At 44.4% G+C, this 15,506-nt stretch overlaps 1 pseudogene; it reads right to left on the reverse strand.

The window, feature by feature from the left end:
* Positions 1-385: 385 nt before the first annotated feature.
* LOC118400849 (putative sodium-coupled neutral amino acid transporter 8) lies at positions 386-9,813 on the reverse strand (annotated as a pseudogene).
* Positions 9,814-15,506: the final 5,693 nt, after the last annotated feature.

The raw sequence follows: 15,506 nt of genomic DNA on the forward strand, positions 1-15,506 counted from the left end.
ACAGGAGGGAGTAGGAAATGTTGAAAAGTAACCTTTAGATATGTGGTACTTCTCTAAAATGTAGTTTTGTAATTTAGTAAAACAATTCGACAACAAGAAAATTGAGTTTGAAAAAGGTCATGTTTTTGCTGTGAGTCAAAGTAGTAACCTTGGTAACCACAGGTTGTTTTCCCCACAGGCGGGCAGTGCTGCGACGTCATATCTAATACCGACTGGGTCTATAGGAAAACTCTTTGAAGAACCCTTTTTGGTTCCAGGTAGAACCCTTTCCACAGGGGGTTCTACATGGAGACCAAAAGGGTTCTACCTGAAACCAAAAAGGGTTCTACTATGGAACCCTTTTTTCTAAGAGCGTGCAGTCGTATAGTCGCTGTGTTCACTACAATCACTTGGTGCTATCAGATAGAGTATTGAAAGGATGAGCCTCACAAGTTAGGGAGTAGATGAGCAGGCAGAAGAACACGGACAACACAGAGATGAACACCCAGTGGGACAGGCTTTTGTTCTCCATGCTGCTGCATGTTGCTGTAGATGGCTGTGCAAGCCTTGTGACACTGGAGCACAGAATGATACAGAACAGAACATGGCAGATTCAGAATGCAAAGCACAGATAAACATGGCTACATAGACCTGAGACTGAGACTTGTGTCACTCATATAGCTCTAATTTTCACAGACAGTTCTCACAGGAAAAAGAGCCCCAACAATTAATCCTTTGAATCATTCTGGTGTCAAGTTAGTCTCAATGTAAGAGCCAGAGAAGCAATCAATAGTATGGGGCTCCAAAGCTGTTAATGCTCATAGAACGTCAAAGCCTGTCATGAGCTGAGACAAGCTTCCAATGCAAAAGTATACATTGTATAAGCAAAGTTCTCCCAGGTTTCATCAATATGTTCCTCCAACATTCCTCCATCCCACCTTCCTTCAGGATCTCCATCATTCCTTTTTCTTCTCCAGCTAAGTAATCAATCAGCCTGAGGGTGCAGGGGCTCAGCTAGCTGGGCTTTGTGGGCCTCTTTTAGCTTCGTATGAACCATCCTGATCTCGCAAGCTTAAGTTTGGTTTCGCTAAACCGATAGCTAAATAGAATGTAAGCTTGAGAGATCAGGATGGTTCGTACAACACTAGTTCTCTCTCCCACTGCCCTTTAATTGCATTTCTGATCATCCTCCTGTGTTCCCTTGGTTACTCAGAAGATTACAAAGAAACTACCTCTGGAAGAAAAGTGGAAAATAACACTTATTTTCAATCTTACCTATGTTCAAATATTGAACAGAGAACCAGCTCTCCTTAGCCATTTTAAAGAGCAGGATAGCCTGAGGCTCGACTGGACTGTGATGGGTTTCCAGACAGCTCCTCAATTGACCAGAATTTGGGGTAAATGCCAGACCTTTAAGCATTGGCTTCATAAAGAAAATGATCTAACCTCACTAGTAACCTCTGAAAACCAGACATGATTTAAGCCGTACTCACCTGAAAGCCAAAGCAGATGGTCGGGATAACGCTGAACATCGAAGGCATAGAGCTTATTCTACAGAGAGCCAACAACAAAACTATGGAAAGGCTTTTTCTGAAGTACCTGGTCTGACCTTTGAGGCAATGTCAGTCTTTTACAGTTCGTGTGTCAATCACACTGACAAATTACAATGTGTGGGCGGCTGATGGCCATGACTTCAATCCCAAATAGTCAAAATGTTGTTGAAAATTAAACTACCTTTAACAAGAGCAGAATGTTTAGAACTTACTTTTATTAAAATATCATCTTATATCCTGATCTCACAGACCTAGATGCATAAAAGGCTACATTTAACTTTGACAGCATTTTTCTACCTAGCACATAGACCTATCATAAACTCCTATCTATTGTTCACCTCTGATTATATAACAAAGATAGAAATTACTCATATTAATTGGGATTACAAGCACTCACCCACTACTGTAGAGGGTGGATATGTGCACCTCACGTTCCTCTCGTGTGATATTTCAGAACGATGGCCACTGTTAGGTATGTAGCGGCCAGAGTACCTAAAATACTTCAAAGAGGGGGAAAAGCTTGAGTATAACATGATATTGAATATGGCAGCAACAGACATGTCAATATTGAAATGTTATGCACCAAGTAGTCTTTGCAATGCCGTATTAAACTGCCCATAAATACCTCACCTGATGTACTTCTGAATACTGATCTCTTTAGGGATGGAGAGAGGGAGGATGAGGAAGACACACAGGAGGATAAGGACAAAATGCGGGTCTGTTTACCAGTGGAATGGCATGTCTGCTTCATGTAATCCAGTTATCAACACAAACACATAAATGACATCATGAAACATGTATCAGTTATAATGTTGACAATCTATATCATTAACCCATTTCCTATGAGCATCATTACATAATGAGAAGGATGGGGGAAAACAAACTCAGATGATTTCAAAGGCTCCAGAAGAAATAGTTCAGGAAGGAATTTTCTATAACATAATTCAGCAAGAGATCTCAGAGAGTCATGTGGTCACGGGGATGACTCACATTTCTCCAGCTGGTCCGTTACTATGACCAGGAAAGCCACAGAGATCATGAAGAGGTTGAAGAGAACACGACCTCACAGAGTTGCCCGATCGCAGGCCCATACACATCCTTCACCACAGCTTGGTATGTGTTCTGACCACTGATGGAGGAGGAGTAGCCCAGGATTACCAGGCCACTGATTTCTTTTTTTCATTTTTTTATTTCACCTTTATTTAACCAGGTAGGCTAGTTGAGAACAAGTTCTCATTTGCAACTGCGACCTGGCCAAGATAAAGCATAGCAGTGTGAACAGACAACACAGAGTTACACATGGAGTAAACAATTAACAAGTCAATAACACAGTAGAAAAAAGGGGGAGTCTATATACATTGTGTGCAAAAGGCATGAGGAGGTAGGCGAATAATTAAAATTTTGCAGATTAACACTGGAATGATAAATGATCAGATGGTCATGTACAGGTAGAGATATTGGTGTGCAAAAGAGCAGAAAAGTAAATAAATAAAAACAGTATGGGGATGAGGTAGGTGAAAATGGGTGGGCTATTTACCAATAGACTATGTACAGCTGCAGCGATCGGTGAGCTGCTCAGATAGCAGATGTTTGAAGTTGGTGAGGGAGATAAAAGTCTCCAACTGCAGCGATTTTTGCAATTCGTTCCAGTAACAGGCAGCAGAGTACTGGAACGAAAGGCGGCCAAATGAGGTGTTGGCTTTAGGGATGATCAGTGAGATACACCTGCTGGAGCGCGTGCTATGGATGGGTGTTGCCATCGTGACCAGTGAACTGAGATAAGGCAGAGCTTTACCTAGCATGGACTTGTAGATGACCTGGAGCCAGTGGGTCTGGCGACGAATATGTAGCGAGGGCCAGCCGACGAGAGCATACAAGTCGCTGTAGTGGGTGGTATAAGGTGCTTTAGTGACAAAACGGATGGCACTGTGATAAACTGCATCCAGTTTGCTGAGTAGTGTTGGAAGCAATTTTGTAGATGACATCGTCGAAGTCGAGGATCGGTAGGATAGTCAGTTTTACTAGGGAAATTTTGGCGGCATGAGTGAAGGAGGCTTTGTTGCGGAATAGAAAGCCGACTTTTGATTTGATTTTCGATTGGAGATGTTTGATATGAGTCTGGAAGGAGAGTTTACAGTCGAGCCAGACACCTAGGTACTTATAGATGTCCACATATTCAAGGTCGGAACCATCCAGGGTGGTGATCCTAGTCGGGCATGCGGGTGCAGGCAGCGATCGGTTGAAAAGCATGCATTTGGTTTTACTAGCGTTTAAGAGCAGTTGGAGGCCACGGAAGGGCATTGAAACTCGTTTGGAGGTTAGATAGCACAGTGTCCAAGGACGGGCCGGAAGTATATAGAATGGTGTCGCCTGCGTAGAGGTGGATCAGGGAATCGCCCGCAGCAAGAGCAACATCATTGACATATATAGAGAAAAGAGTCGGCCCGAGAATTGAACCCTGTGGCATCCCCATAGAGACTGCCAGAGGACCGGACAGCATGCCCTCCGATTTGACACACTGAACTCTGTCTGCAAAGTAATTGGTGAACCAGGCAAGGCAGTCATCCGAAAAACCGAGGCTACTGAGTCTGCCGATAAGAATATGGTGATTGACAGAGTCGAAAGCCTTGGCAAGGTCGATGAAGACGGCTGCACAGTACTGTCTTTTATCGATGGCGGTTATGATATCGTTTAGTACCTTGAGTGTGGCTGAGGTGCACCCGTGACCGGCTCGGAAACCAGATTGTACAGCGGAGAAGGTACGGTGGGATTCGAGATGGTCAGTGACCTGTTTGTTGACTTGGCTTTCGAAGACCTTAGATAGGCAGGGCAGGATGGATATAGGTCTGTAACAGTTTGGGTCCAGGGTGTCTCCCCCTTTGAAGAGGGGGATGACTGCGGCAGCTTTTCAATCCTTGGGGATCTCAGACGATATGAAAGAGAGGTTGAACAGGCTGGTAATAGGGGTTGCGACAATGGCGGCGGATAGTTTCAGAAATAGAGGGTCCAGATTGTCAAGCCCAGCCGATTTGTACGGGTCCAGGTTTTGCAGCTCTTTCAGAACATCTGCTATCTGGATTTGGGTAAAGGAGAACCTGGAGAGACTTGGGCGAGGAGCTGCGGGGGGGTGGAGCTGTTGGTCGAGGTTGGAGTAGCCAGGCGGAAGGCATGGCCAGCCATTGAGAAATGCTTGTTGAAGTTTTCAATAATCATGGATTTATCGGTGGTGACCGTGTTACCTAGCCTCAGCGCAGTGGGCAGCTGGGAGGAGGTGCTCTTGTTCTCCATGGACTTCACAGTGTCCCAGAACTTTTTGGAGTTGGAGCTACAGGATGCAAACGTCTGCCTGAAGAAGCTAGCCTTAGCTTTCCTGACTGACTGCGTGTATTGGTTCCTGACTTCCCTGAACAGTTGCATATCGCGGGGACTCTTCGATGCTATTGCAGTCCGCCACAGGATGTTTTTGTGCTGGTCGAGGGCAGTCAGGTCTGGAGTGAACCAAGGGCTGTATCTGTTCTTAGTTCTGCATTATTTGAACGGAGCATGCTTATCTAAAATGGTGAGGAAGTTACTTTTAAAGAATGACCAGGCATCCTCAACTGACGGGATGAGGTCAATGTCCTTCCAGGATACCCGGGCCTGGTCGATTAGAAAGGCCTGCTCACAGAAGTGTTTTAGGGAGTGTTTGACAGTGAGGAGGGGTGGTCGTTTGACTGTGGCTCCGTAGCGGATACAGGCAATAAGGCAGTGATAGCTGAGATCCTGATTGAAGACAGCGGAGGTGTATTTGGAGGGCCAGTTGGTCAGGATGACGTCTATGAGGGTGCCCTTGTTTACAGAGTTAGGGTTGTACCTGGTGGATTCCTTGATGATTTGTGTGAGATTGAGGGCATCTAGCTTAGATTGTAGGACTGCTGGGGTGTTAAGCATATCCCAGTTTAGGTCACCTAACAGAACAAACTCTGAAGCTAGATGGGGGGCGATCAATTCATAAATGGTGTCCAGGGCACAGATGGGAGCTGAGGGGGGTCGGTAGCAGGCGGCAACAGTGAGACTTATTTCTGGAGAGAGTAATTTTCAAAATTAGTAGTTTGAACTGTTTGGGTATGGACCTGGAAAGTATGACATTACTTTGCAGGCTATCTCTGCAGTAGACTGCAACTCCTCCCCCTTTGGCAGTTCTATCTTGACGGAAGATGTTATAGTTGGGTATGGAAATCTCTGAATTTTTGGTGGCCTTCCTGAGCCAGGATTCAGACACGGCAAGGACATCAGGGTTAGCAGAGTGTGCTAAAGCAGTGAGTAAAACAAACTTAGGGAGAAGGCTAAGTTTGAGGAACACCGGGGACACCTGGGGCAGAGGAGGGATAAAAATACAATCAAGAGGTTGCTCAGTGGGAGAAGAGAGATGTTATTTATCAGTGAATTAGAGAGTAGGCCTATGAAGGATAAAAGTGATGAGAGGAAGGGATAACCAGAGGGAATGTCAGAGAGAGGTGAATATCAGTTATTACACTAGTCTAGAGAATGACTGGTGTTCTTGATATTGATTCTATATAAAATGCAAAAACTGGAAATAATTTGACCTTTCCCCCAAAAAATCACCAACACTCAATTTCAGAAGGTTCACCAGCACATGAAATTACATGTCAAGTAAGTCGCATCTCTGCATGTCTGGCAGACATATCAGTGTGGATGACGGATCACCACCTCAAGCTGAACCTCGGCAAGACGGAGCTGCTCTTCCTCCCGGGGAAGGACTGCCCGTTCCATGATCTCGCCATCACGGTTGACAACTCCATTGTGTCCTCCTCCCAGAGCGCTAAGAACCTTGGCGTGATCCTGGACAACACCCTGTCGTTCTCAACTAACATCAAGGCGGTGGCCCGTTCCTGTAGGTTCATGCTCTACAACATCCGCAGAGTACGACCCTGCCTCACACAGGAAGCGGCGCAGGTCCTAATCCAGGCACTTGTCATCTCCCGTCTGGACTACTGCAACTCGCTGTTGGCTGGGCTCCCTGCCTGTGCCATTAAACCCCTACAACTCATCCAGAACTCCGCAGCCCGTCTGGTGTTCAACCTTCCCAAGTTCTCTCACGTCACCCCGCTCCTCCGCTCTCTCCACTGGCTTCCAGTTGAAGCTCGCATCCGCTACAAGACCATGGTGCTTGCCTACGGAGCTGTGAGGGGAACGGCACCTCAGTACCTCCAGACTCTGATCAGGCCCTACACCCAAACAAGGGCACTGCGTTCATCCACCTCTGGCCTGCTCGTCTCCCTACCACTGAGGAAGTACAGTTCCCGCTCAGCCCAGTCAAAACTGTTCGCTGCTCTGGCCCCCCAATGGTGGAACAAACTCCCTCACGACGCCAGGACAGCGGAGTCAATCACCACCTTCCAGAGACTCCTGAAACCCCACCTCTTTAAGGAATACCTAGGATAGGATAAGTAATCCTTCTCACCCCCCTTTAAGATTTAGATGCACTATTGTAAAGTGACTATTCTACTGGATGTCATAAGGTGAATGCACCAATTTGTAAGTCGCTCTGGATAAGAGCGTCTGCTAAATGACTTAAATGTAAATGTAATGGGATTTAGTAGAGATAGAGTAGATTGGATTGTTTAAATTGGTTTGATTTAAGTTTAAAAACAGGAGGAGATGGTTAGTGATCAAATCAAAATCAAATCAAATTTATTTATATAGCCCTTCGTACATCAGCTGATATCTCAAAGTGCTGTACAGAAACCCAGCCTAAAACCCCAAACAGCAAACAATGCAGGTGTAAAAGCACAGTGGCTAGGAAAAACTCCCTAGAAAGGCCAAAACCTAGGAAGAAACCTAGAGAGGAACTGGGCTATGTGGGGTGGCCAGTCCTCTTCTGGCTGTGCCGGGTAGAGATTATAACAGAACATGACCAAGATGTTCAAATGTTCATAAATGACCAGCATGGTCGAATAATAATAAGGCAGAACAGTTGAAACTGGAGCAGCAGCACAGTCAGGTGGACTGGGGACAGCAAGGAGCCTTCATGTCAGGTAGTCCTGGGGCACGGTCCTAGGGCTCAGGTCAGTTGAAACTGGAGCAGGAGCATGGCCAGGTGGACTGGGGACAGCAAGGAGTCCTCATGTCAGGTAGTCCTGGGACATGGTCCTAGGGCTCAGGTCCTCCGAGAGAGAGAAAGAAAGAGAGAAGGAGAGAATTAGAGAACGCACACTTAGATTCACACAGGACACCGAATAGGACAGGAGAAGTACTCCAGATATAACAAACTGACCCTAGCCCCCGACACATAAACTACTGCAGCATAAATACTGGAGGCTGAGATAGGAGGGGTCAGGAGACACTGTGGCCCCATCCGAGGACACCCCGGACAGGGCCAAACAGGAAGGATATAACCCCACCCACTTTGCCAAAGCACATCCCCACACCACTAGAGGGATATCTTCAACCACCAACTTACCATCCTGAGACAAGGCCGAGTATAGCCCACAAAGATCTCCGCCACGGTACAACCCAAGGGGGGGCAACCCAGGCAGGCCGACCACAACAGTGAATCAACCCACCCAGGTGACGCACCCCCAGGGACGGCACGAGAGAGCCCCAGCAAGCCAGTGACTCAGCCCCGTAACAGGGTTAGAGGCAGAGAATCCCAGTGGAAAGAGGGGAACCGGCCAGGCAGAGACAGCAAGGGCGGTTCGTTGCTCCAGAGCCTTTCCGTTCACCTTCCCACTCCTGGGCCAGACTACACTCAATCATATGACCCACTGAAGAGATGAGTCTTCAGTAAAGACTTAAAGGTTGAGACCGAGTTTGCGTCTCTGACATGGGTAGGCAGACCGTTCCATAAAAATGGAGCTCTATAGGAGAAAGCCCTGCCTCCAGCTGTTTGCTTAGAAATTCTAGGGACAATTAGGAGGCCTCGTCTTGTGACCGTAGCGTACGTGTAGGTATGTACGGCAGGACCAAATCAGAGAGGTAGGTAGGAGCAAGCCCATGTAATGCTTTGTAGGTTAGCAGTAAAACCTTGAAATCAGCCCTTGCTTTGACAGGAAGCCAGTGTAGAGAGGCTAGCACTGGAGTAATATGATCAAATGTTTTGGTTCTAGTCAGGATTCTAGCAGCCGTATTTAGCACTAACTGAAGTTTATTTAGTGCTTTATCCGGGTAGCCGGAAAATAGAGCATTGCAGTAGTCTAACCTAGAAGTGACAAAAGCATGGATTAATTTTTCTGCATCATTTTTGGACAGAAAGTTTCTGATTTTTGCAATGTTACGTAGATGGAAAAAAGCTGTCCTCGAAATGGTCTTGATATGTTCTTCAAAAGAGAGATGGTTGTAATTGAGTTATAGAACAGGAATATAGGCTACACATGTTTTGTTTACCAGGGTCAGCAACTTGGTCTCAGAGCATTTAGTATTATTCTGTATGTAAATCGGAGACAGTACATTTAGTATGATATGTTACGTTTCGTATGGTATGTATTAATTTGTGGATGTCCATCACCCATTTCATATGATATGTTACGAATTATATGTTACAAATGTTCAAAACATACAATATAAGTTTATAAGTTTAGGAGTTAGGTTAAAGGGTTAGCTAACATGCTAAGTAGTTGGAAAGTAGGTCAAAAGTAGTAAGTAGTTATAAAGTTGTTAATTAGGTAACATTCTAAAGTTCTCTGCGATTAAATTTGAACTTGCAATCTTTGGGTTGCTAGACGTTCATGTTATACGTCCACCCATCCAACCACCCTACTTTCAATTTTGCCTTAAGTAACATTTTGTCTTATGTAACCATACTAAACTTAACATATCATACAAAATACAGTGTCTCGGATTTATGTACAGAATAATACGAAATGCTCTGAGACCAGGTTGGGGTCACTAAAGTCGCTAACCATTTCCACGGGGACTGCAGTGTGAATTCCCTTGGCTTTCTCGAAAGCCCAAGGGAAATTGAGAAGTCCCGCACCAAGCGCAGATTTGAGCATGAGGAAAACTGCTTCCACACATGCAAGTCTTGGGCCATCTGTATCGAGCACGGGCTTGGCCAGCAAGCTGATGCTTTCTCTCGCCAACTCTTCCATGCTTGGTCAGACTTGCTCCAAACTCTTTGAAAAACCTATGCAACTCGTGCCAGGTGGTATTCACATGAATATGCTCAACATGAACTGGAAAGTAGGCTGGAGCAGAGAGGGTTGAAAGTGGAGGTGTCTCCCAAGTTTTCAAACCAATGATAACAATGCTCCACTTGTTTCCAATTTCAAAAGAGTCTACGCTTTATGAATTACCACGTGAACAAACTGTCAATGCTCAATATTCAATATTTCATTCAGATAGGTGATATGAGTCAGGCAGATCACTCAAGAGTGACTTCGAAATTGGATGCTTATTCACATCCTGAGGACATCGGGAAATTCCACAAGGAGCAACAGTGAGCACTATTACCATCAAGTAGGCTTGGGTTTTGATAGGGCGTTATGGGTGGGGGTGGCGAATGGGTGTAATCCCAGAAGGCTGTATATTCGATCCCAGTGGTGGACACTTAATTAAAAAACATTTGTCAACCCGGGGTGTCAAAAAACACTGACATTTGACATTTGGAGCAACTTCAAAATTATATATTTGGAGAAGCATGAATAAATATCTAATTGAGAGCTTGTTGACCTGAGTGACCCAAGTTGATCTGCACTGGTGGCCTCAAGTGAATCAAGGCAGCAACAAGTAGCCCATGATGTTTTTCGAAATACAAAACTATAACCAAATGTTGTAAAGTTGTGATGATCTTACAGCCAGTCGAATATATCCAGTAATTTGTCCAGTACAGTGCCTTGCGAAAGTATTCGGCCCCCTTGAACTTTGCAACCTTTTGCCACATTTCAGGCTTCAAACATAAAGATATAAAACTGTATTTTTTTGTGAAGAATCAACAACAAGTGGCACACAATCATGAAGTGGAACGACATTTATTGGATATTTCAAACTTTTTTAACAAATCAAAAACTGAAAAATTGGGCGTGCAAAATTATTCAGCCCCCTTAAGTTAATACTTTGTAGCGCCACCTTTTGCTGCGATTACAGCTGTAAGTCGCTTGGGGTATGTCTCTATCAGTTTTGCACATCGAGAGACTGAATTTTTTTCCCATTCCTCCTTGCAAAACAGCTCGAGCTCAGTGAGGTTGGATGGAGAGCATTTGTGAACAGCAGTTTTCAGTTCTTTCCACAGATTCTCGATTGGATTCAGGTCTGGACTTTGACTTGGCCATTCTAACACCTGTATATGTTTATTTTTGAACCATTCCATTGTAGATTTTGCTTTATGTTTTGGATCATTGTCTTGTTGGAAGACAAATCTCCGTCCCAGTCTCAGGTCTTTTGCAGACTCCATCAGGTTTTCTTCCAGAATGGTCCTGTATTTGGCTCTATCCATCTTCCCATTAATTTTAACCATCTTCCCTGTCCCTGCTGAAGAAAAGCAGGCCCAAACCATGATGCTGCCACCACCATGTTTGACAGTGGGGATGGTGTGTTCAGGGTGATGAGCTGTGTTGCTTTTACACCAAACACAACGTTTTGCATTGTTGCCAAAAAGTTCAATTTTGGTTTCATCTGACCAGAGCACCTTCTTCCACATGTTTGGTGTGTCTCCCAGGTGGCTTGTGGCAAACTTTAAATGACACTTTTTATGGATATCTTTAAGAAATGGCTTTCTTCTTGCCACTCTTCCATAAAGGCCAGATTTGTGCAATATACGACTGATTGTTGTCCTATGGACAGAGTGTCCCACCTCAGCTGTAGATCTCTGCAGTTCATCCAGAGTGATCATGGGCCTCTTGGCTGCATCTCTGATCAGTCTTCTCCTTGTATGAGCTGAAAGTTTAGAGGGACGGCCAGGTCTTGGTAGATTTGCAGTGGTCTGATACTCCTTCCATTTCAATATTATCGCTTGCACAGTGCTCCTTGGGATGTTTAAAGCTTGGGAAATCTTTTTGTATCCAAATCCGGCTTTAAACTTCACAACAGTAAAAAAAAAAGGTTGAAATATACAATAAATGTTGTTCCACTTCATGATTGTGTCCCACTTGTTGTTGATTCTTCACAAAAAAATACAGTTTTATATCTTGCGGCAAAAGGTCGCAAAGTTCAAGGGGCCGAATACTTTCGCAAGGCACTGTATATGCCCCTTGATTTTGAAGAATTACTTATAAAGATCATGCTTTTGTTTAACTGTATAGCTTCAAATCATGGTTTAAAAAGTAATGTTGCTCTCATGGAATGTAAGTCCTGTCCTTGAGCACTACAGACAGGGGACAGTGAGCCATTTTTTACATTTAGCGTCACTACGACTAGGGAAATATAGTATTTGTTTGAACAAAGATAGTGTATATTTCAGGATGTTGTGTATCCCTGGAAATAATCAGAATTCATAACAGTTATGAAAATATAGCTTGTCCCCCCCCTGGATAAAGAGGTTTCGACACAACTTGTGGTATGTGTTAAGTTGAGCATAGAGGCAGGGTAAGTGGCTTTGGGGTAAGTGCTGGTAGGTCAAAGTTTAACTAATGGAATATGGGTGTGGTATATTGTATATCTTAAATGTATGCCTAGATTCAGATCACAGGAGGTCGGTGGCACCTTAATTGGGGAGGACGGGCTCGTGGTAATGGCTGGAGAGGAATCAGAATCAAATTCAAACAGTTTGATGCCATTCCATTCGCTCCGTTCCAGTCATTATTATGAGCCGTCCTCCCCTCAACAGCCTCCACTGATTCGGATATACAGTAGATCTCTGTTCAATATCCCTTTGTTTTCCAATTCTTGACCAGATGTCTGGGACAAGGATGTTGTTTCGATGTGCCAAATGGTGAGACAAGTTCTCTGCACGAGGCTACTAAGCCCAAGAAACTGGTCGGCAAAAATGTGACCACACCGGTCTGAAAATGTGGACACAATCAGAATGTGGACAAGATCAGGACAAAGATTGCATGTTAAAGCTCTGTTTATACCTGGTTCTATAGACCCCAAATTATGAAAAAAACTATCTAATTTGGTTTTGTATGCTACCGAGTAGCATAGCAGTCTAAGGCACTGCATCTCAGTGCTAGAGGCGTCACTACAGACCCTGGTTCAATCCCGGGCTGTATCACAACCGGCCGTGATCAGGAGTCCCATAGGGCGGCGAAAAATTGACCCAGCATCATCTAGGTTACTCTGATAGAGTTCAGTGTGTCAAATCGGAGGGTCTGCTGTCCGGACCTCTGGCAGTCTCCACAGGGTTCAATTCTTGGACCGACTCTCTTCTCTGTATACATCAATGATGTCGCTCTTGCTGCTGGTGAGTCTCTGATCCACCTCTACGCAGACGACACCATTCTGTATACTTCTGGCCCTTCTTTGGACACTGTGTTAACAACACTCCAGGCAAGCTTCAATGCCATACAATTCTCCTTCCGTGGCCTCCAATTGCTCTTAAATACACGTAAAACTAAATGCATGCTCTTCAACCGATCGCTGCCTGCACCTTCCCGCCTGTCCAACATCACTACTCTGGACGGCTCTGACTTAGAATATGTGGACAACTACAAATACCTAGGTGTCTGGTTAGACTGTAAACTCTCCTTCCAGACCCACATCAAACATCTCCAATCCAAAGTTAAATCTAGAATTGGCTTCCTATTTCGCAACAAACATCCTTCACTCATGATGCCAAACATACCCTTGTAAAACTGACCATACTACCAATCCTTTACTTCGGCGATGTCATTTACAAAATAGCCTCCAATACCCTACTCAACAAATTGGATGCAGTATATCACAGTGCCATCCGTTTTGTCACCAAAGCCCCATATACTATCCACCATTGCGACCTGTACGCTCTCATTGGCTGGCCCTCGCTTCATACTCGTCGCCAAACCCACTGGCTCCATGTCATCTACAAGACCCTGCTAGGTAAAGTCCCCCTTATCTCAGCTCGCTGGTCACCATAGCCCACCTGTAGCACGCGCTCCAGCAGGTATATCTCTCTGGTCACCCCCAAAACCAATTATTTCTTTGGCCGCCTCTCCTTCCAGTTCTCTGCTGCCAATGACTGGAACAAACTACAAAAATCTCTGAAACTGGAAACACTTATCTCCCCCGCTAGCTTTAATCACCAGCTGTCAGAGCAGCTCACAGATTACTGCACCTGTACATAGCCCACCTAAAATTTAGCCCAAACAACTACCTCTTTCCCTACTATATTTATTTAGCTCCTTTGCACCCCATTATTTTTATTTCTACTTTGCACATTCTTCCACTGCAAATCTACCATTCCAGTGTTTTACTTTTCCACCATGGCCTTTGACTTTTCCTCCCTTATCTCACCTCATTTGCTCACATCGTACTTGTTTCTACTGTATTATTGACTGTATGTTTGTTTTACTCCATGTGTAACTGTGTCGCTGTGTGTCGAACTGCTTTGCTTTATCTTGGCCAGATCGCAATTGTAAATGAGAACTTGTTCTCAACTGGCCTACCTGGTTAAATAAAGGTGAAATTAAATAAATAAATGGTTAGGGGAAGGTTTGGCCGGGATAGGCCATTATTGTAAAATAAGATTTTGTTCTTTAACTGACTTGCCTAGTTAAATTAAGGTTAAATAAAAATAGACAAGCATCATGAAACCTATAACCCAAATTCATTTGACTTTGTGAAAATACGATCTTTGGCCCCAACTTGCTAACCACTTTTTCCATGTGGTTTCATTCACACTTCATGCGATGGTTTCCTAAATATTAGGTCACATTCAGTTTGTATAGTTTCCTAGAAACAAGAGATGGCTCAACTTACCCCACTCTCCCCAACATACATCACTAGGGTGGGTGTGGGTAGCCAGGTCTGTGGTGGTGGTGAAGCCTGTAGGTACAGGTTTGCTGACTGTCACATTCGGCAATGTCAGGAGGAGAAATCGTTGGCTCCTTTTCCTGGCTGCTGGGAACTTTCCAAGGGAAAAGAGGGGCATGTGACCTCGTTTAAGAAAATATTTTTAAAATCCATTTAACCACAGATAACTGGTTACAGGGTCAGTTCCCATGTTCTCCAGGCAATTAGCATACATTGTGGGCTGTCATCAGAAGGATCAGTGACATTTTCACAGGCTGTTCACCCCCATTAAAAAGTGGATCAGGCTGGGTCTTTAGCAGGACCGTTCGGCCCTCATCACCTTTTATGGAATTAGTCCACCTCACAACCAAGGAGGTGACAAAATGGTCGACAAGGAGACTGATCCTCAGACAACTAATGGAATTTGAGGCTATAGTGGGAACTCTAGTATGGCATTACTACCATACCATTAAACTGCTAAGATCATACACTGAAATTCTGATATGAGAAACACTCATCAAAATGCAGCACTGTAGAAAGTCAGAACAGGTGAATTCACTCTTTTCATATCTAACAATGACCCCAACTTGAGTTATCCTTTGAATAGTGTTTGACCATGACTTACTTTATGGTAAAATATTTGATATGATCATTGATCAAGAATATTCCACTTTAGAATACCTCTATTTGATCAGGTTAGTTTCTGAACCACTCATGCTAGATCATGACAAGGCCATTAATCCTGTGTTTTAGCTGTAGAACAGTGCCATCAACAACAGCCGTCCCAAATAAATCTTCAGTTGCCACAAATGTGTAATAGTTCACCCCTGAAGCCTGGTCCCTGTCCATAGCCATCTGTTGTATGCTACATTAGATCCTAGTCACCCAGCTACACGGCTCAATCCCAAATGAATGTGAAAGATATACACCATTGAATTATCATTTCAGATGCTGACTATTTTTCCCATTCATTTGGGGTGAAGGCAGTAGATAGACAACAGATGGTGTGGGTCATCTCGACATTAGAACACTGTTGAAAGCCTGACAACGCCTGCTAGATTTAGACATATTGTCTTGCATGCCGTGGCTTTCCACAATATACTTTAACAG

The sequence above is a fragment of the Oncorhynchus keta genome, chromosome 22, assembly GCF_023373465.1.
Source record: "Oncorhynchus keta strain PuntledgeMale-10-30-2019 chromosome 22, Oket_V2, whole genome shotgun sequence".
Classification (NCBI taxonomy): domain Eukaryota; kingdom Metazoa; phylum Chordata; class Actinopteri; order Salmoniformes; family Salmonidae; genus Oncorhynchus; species Oncorhynchus keta.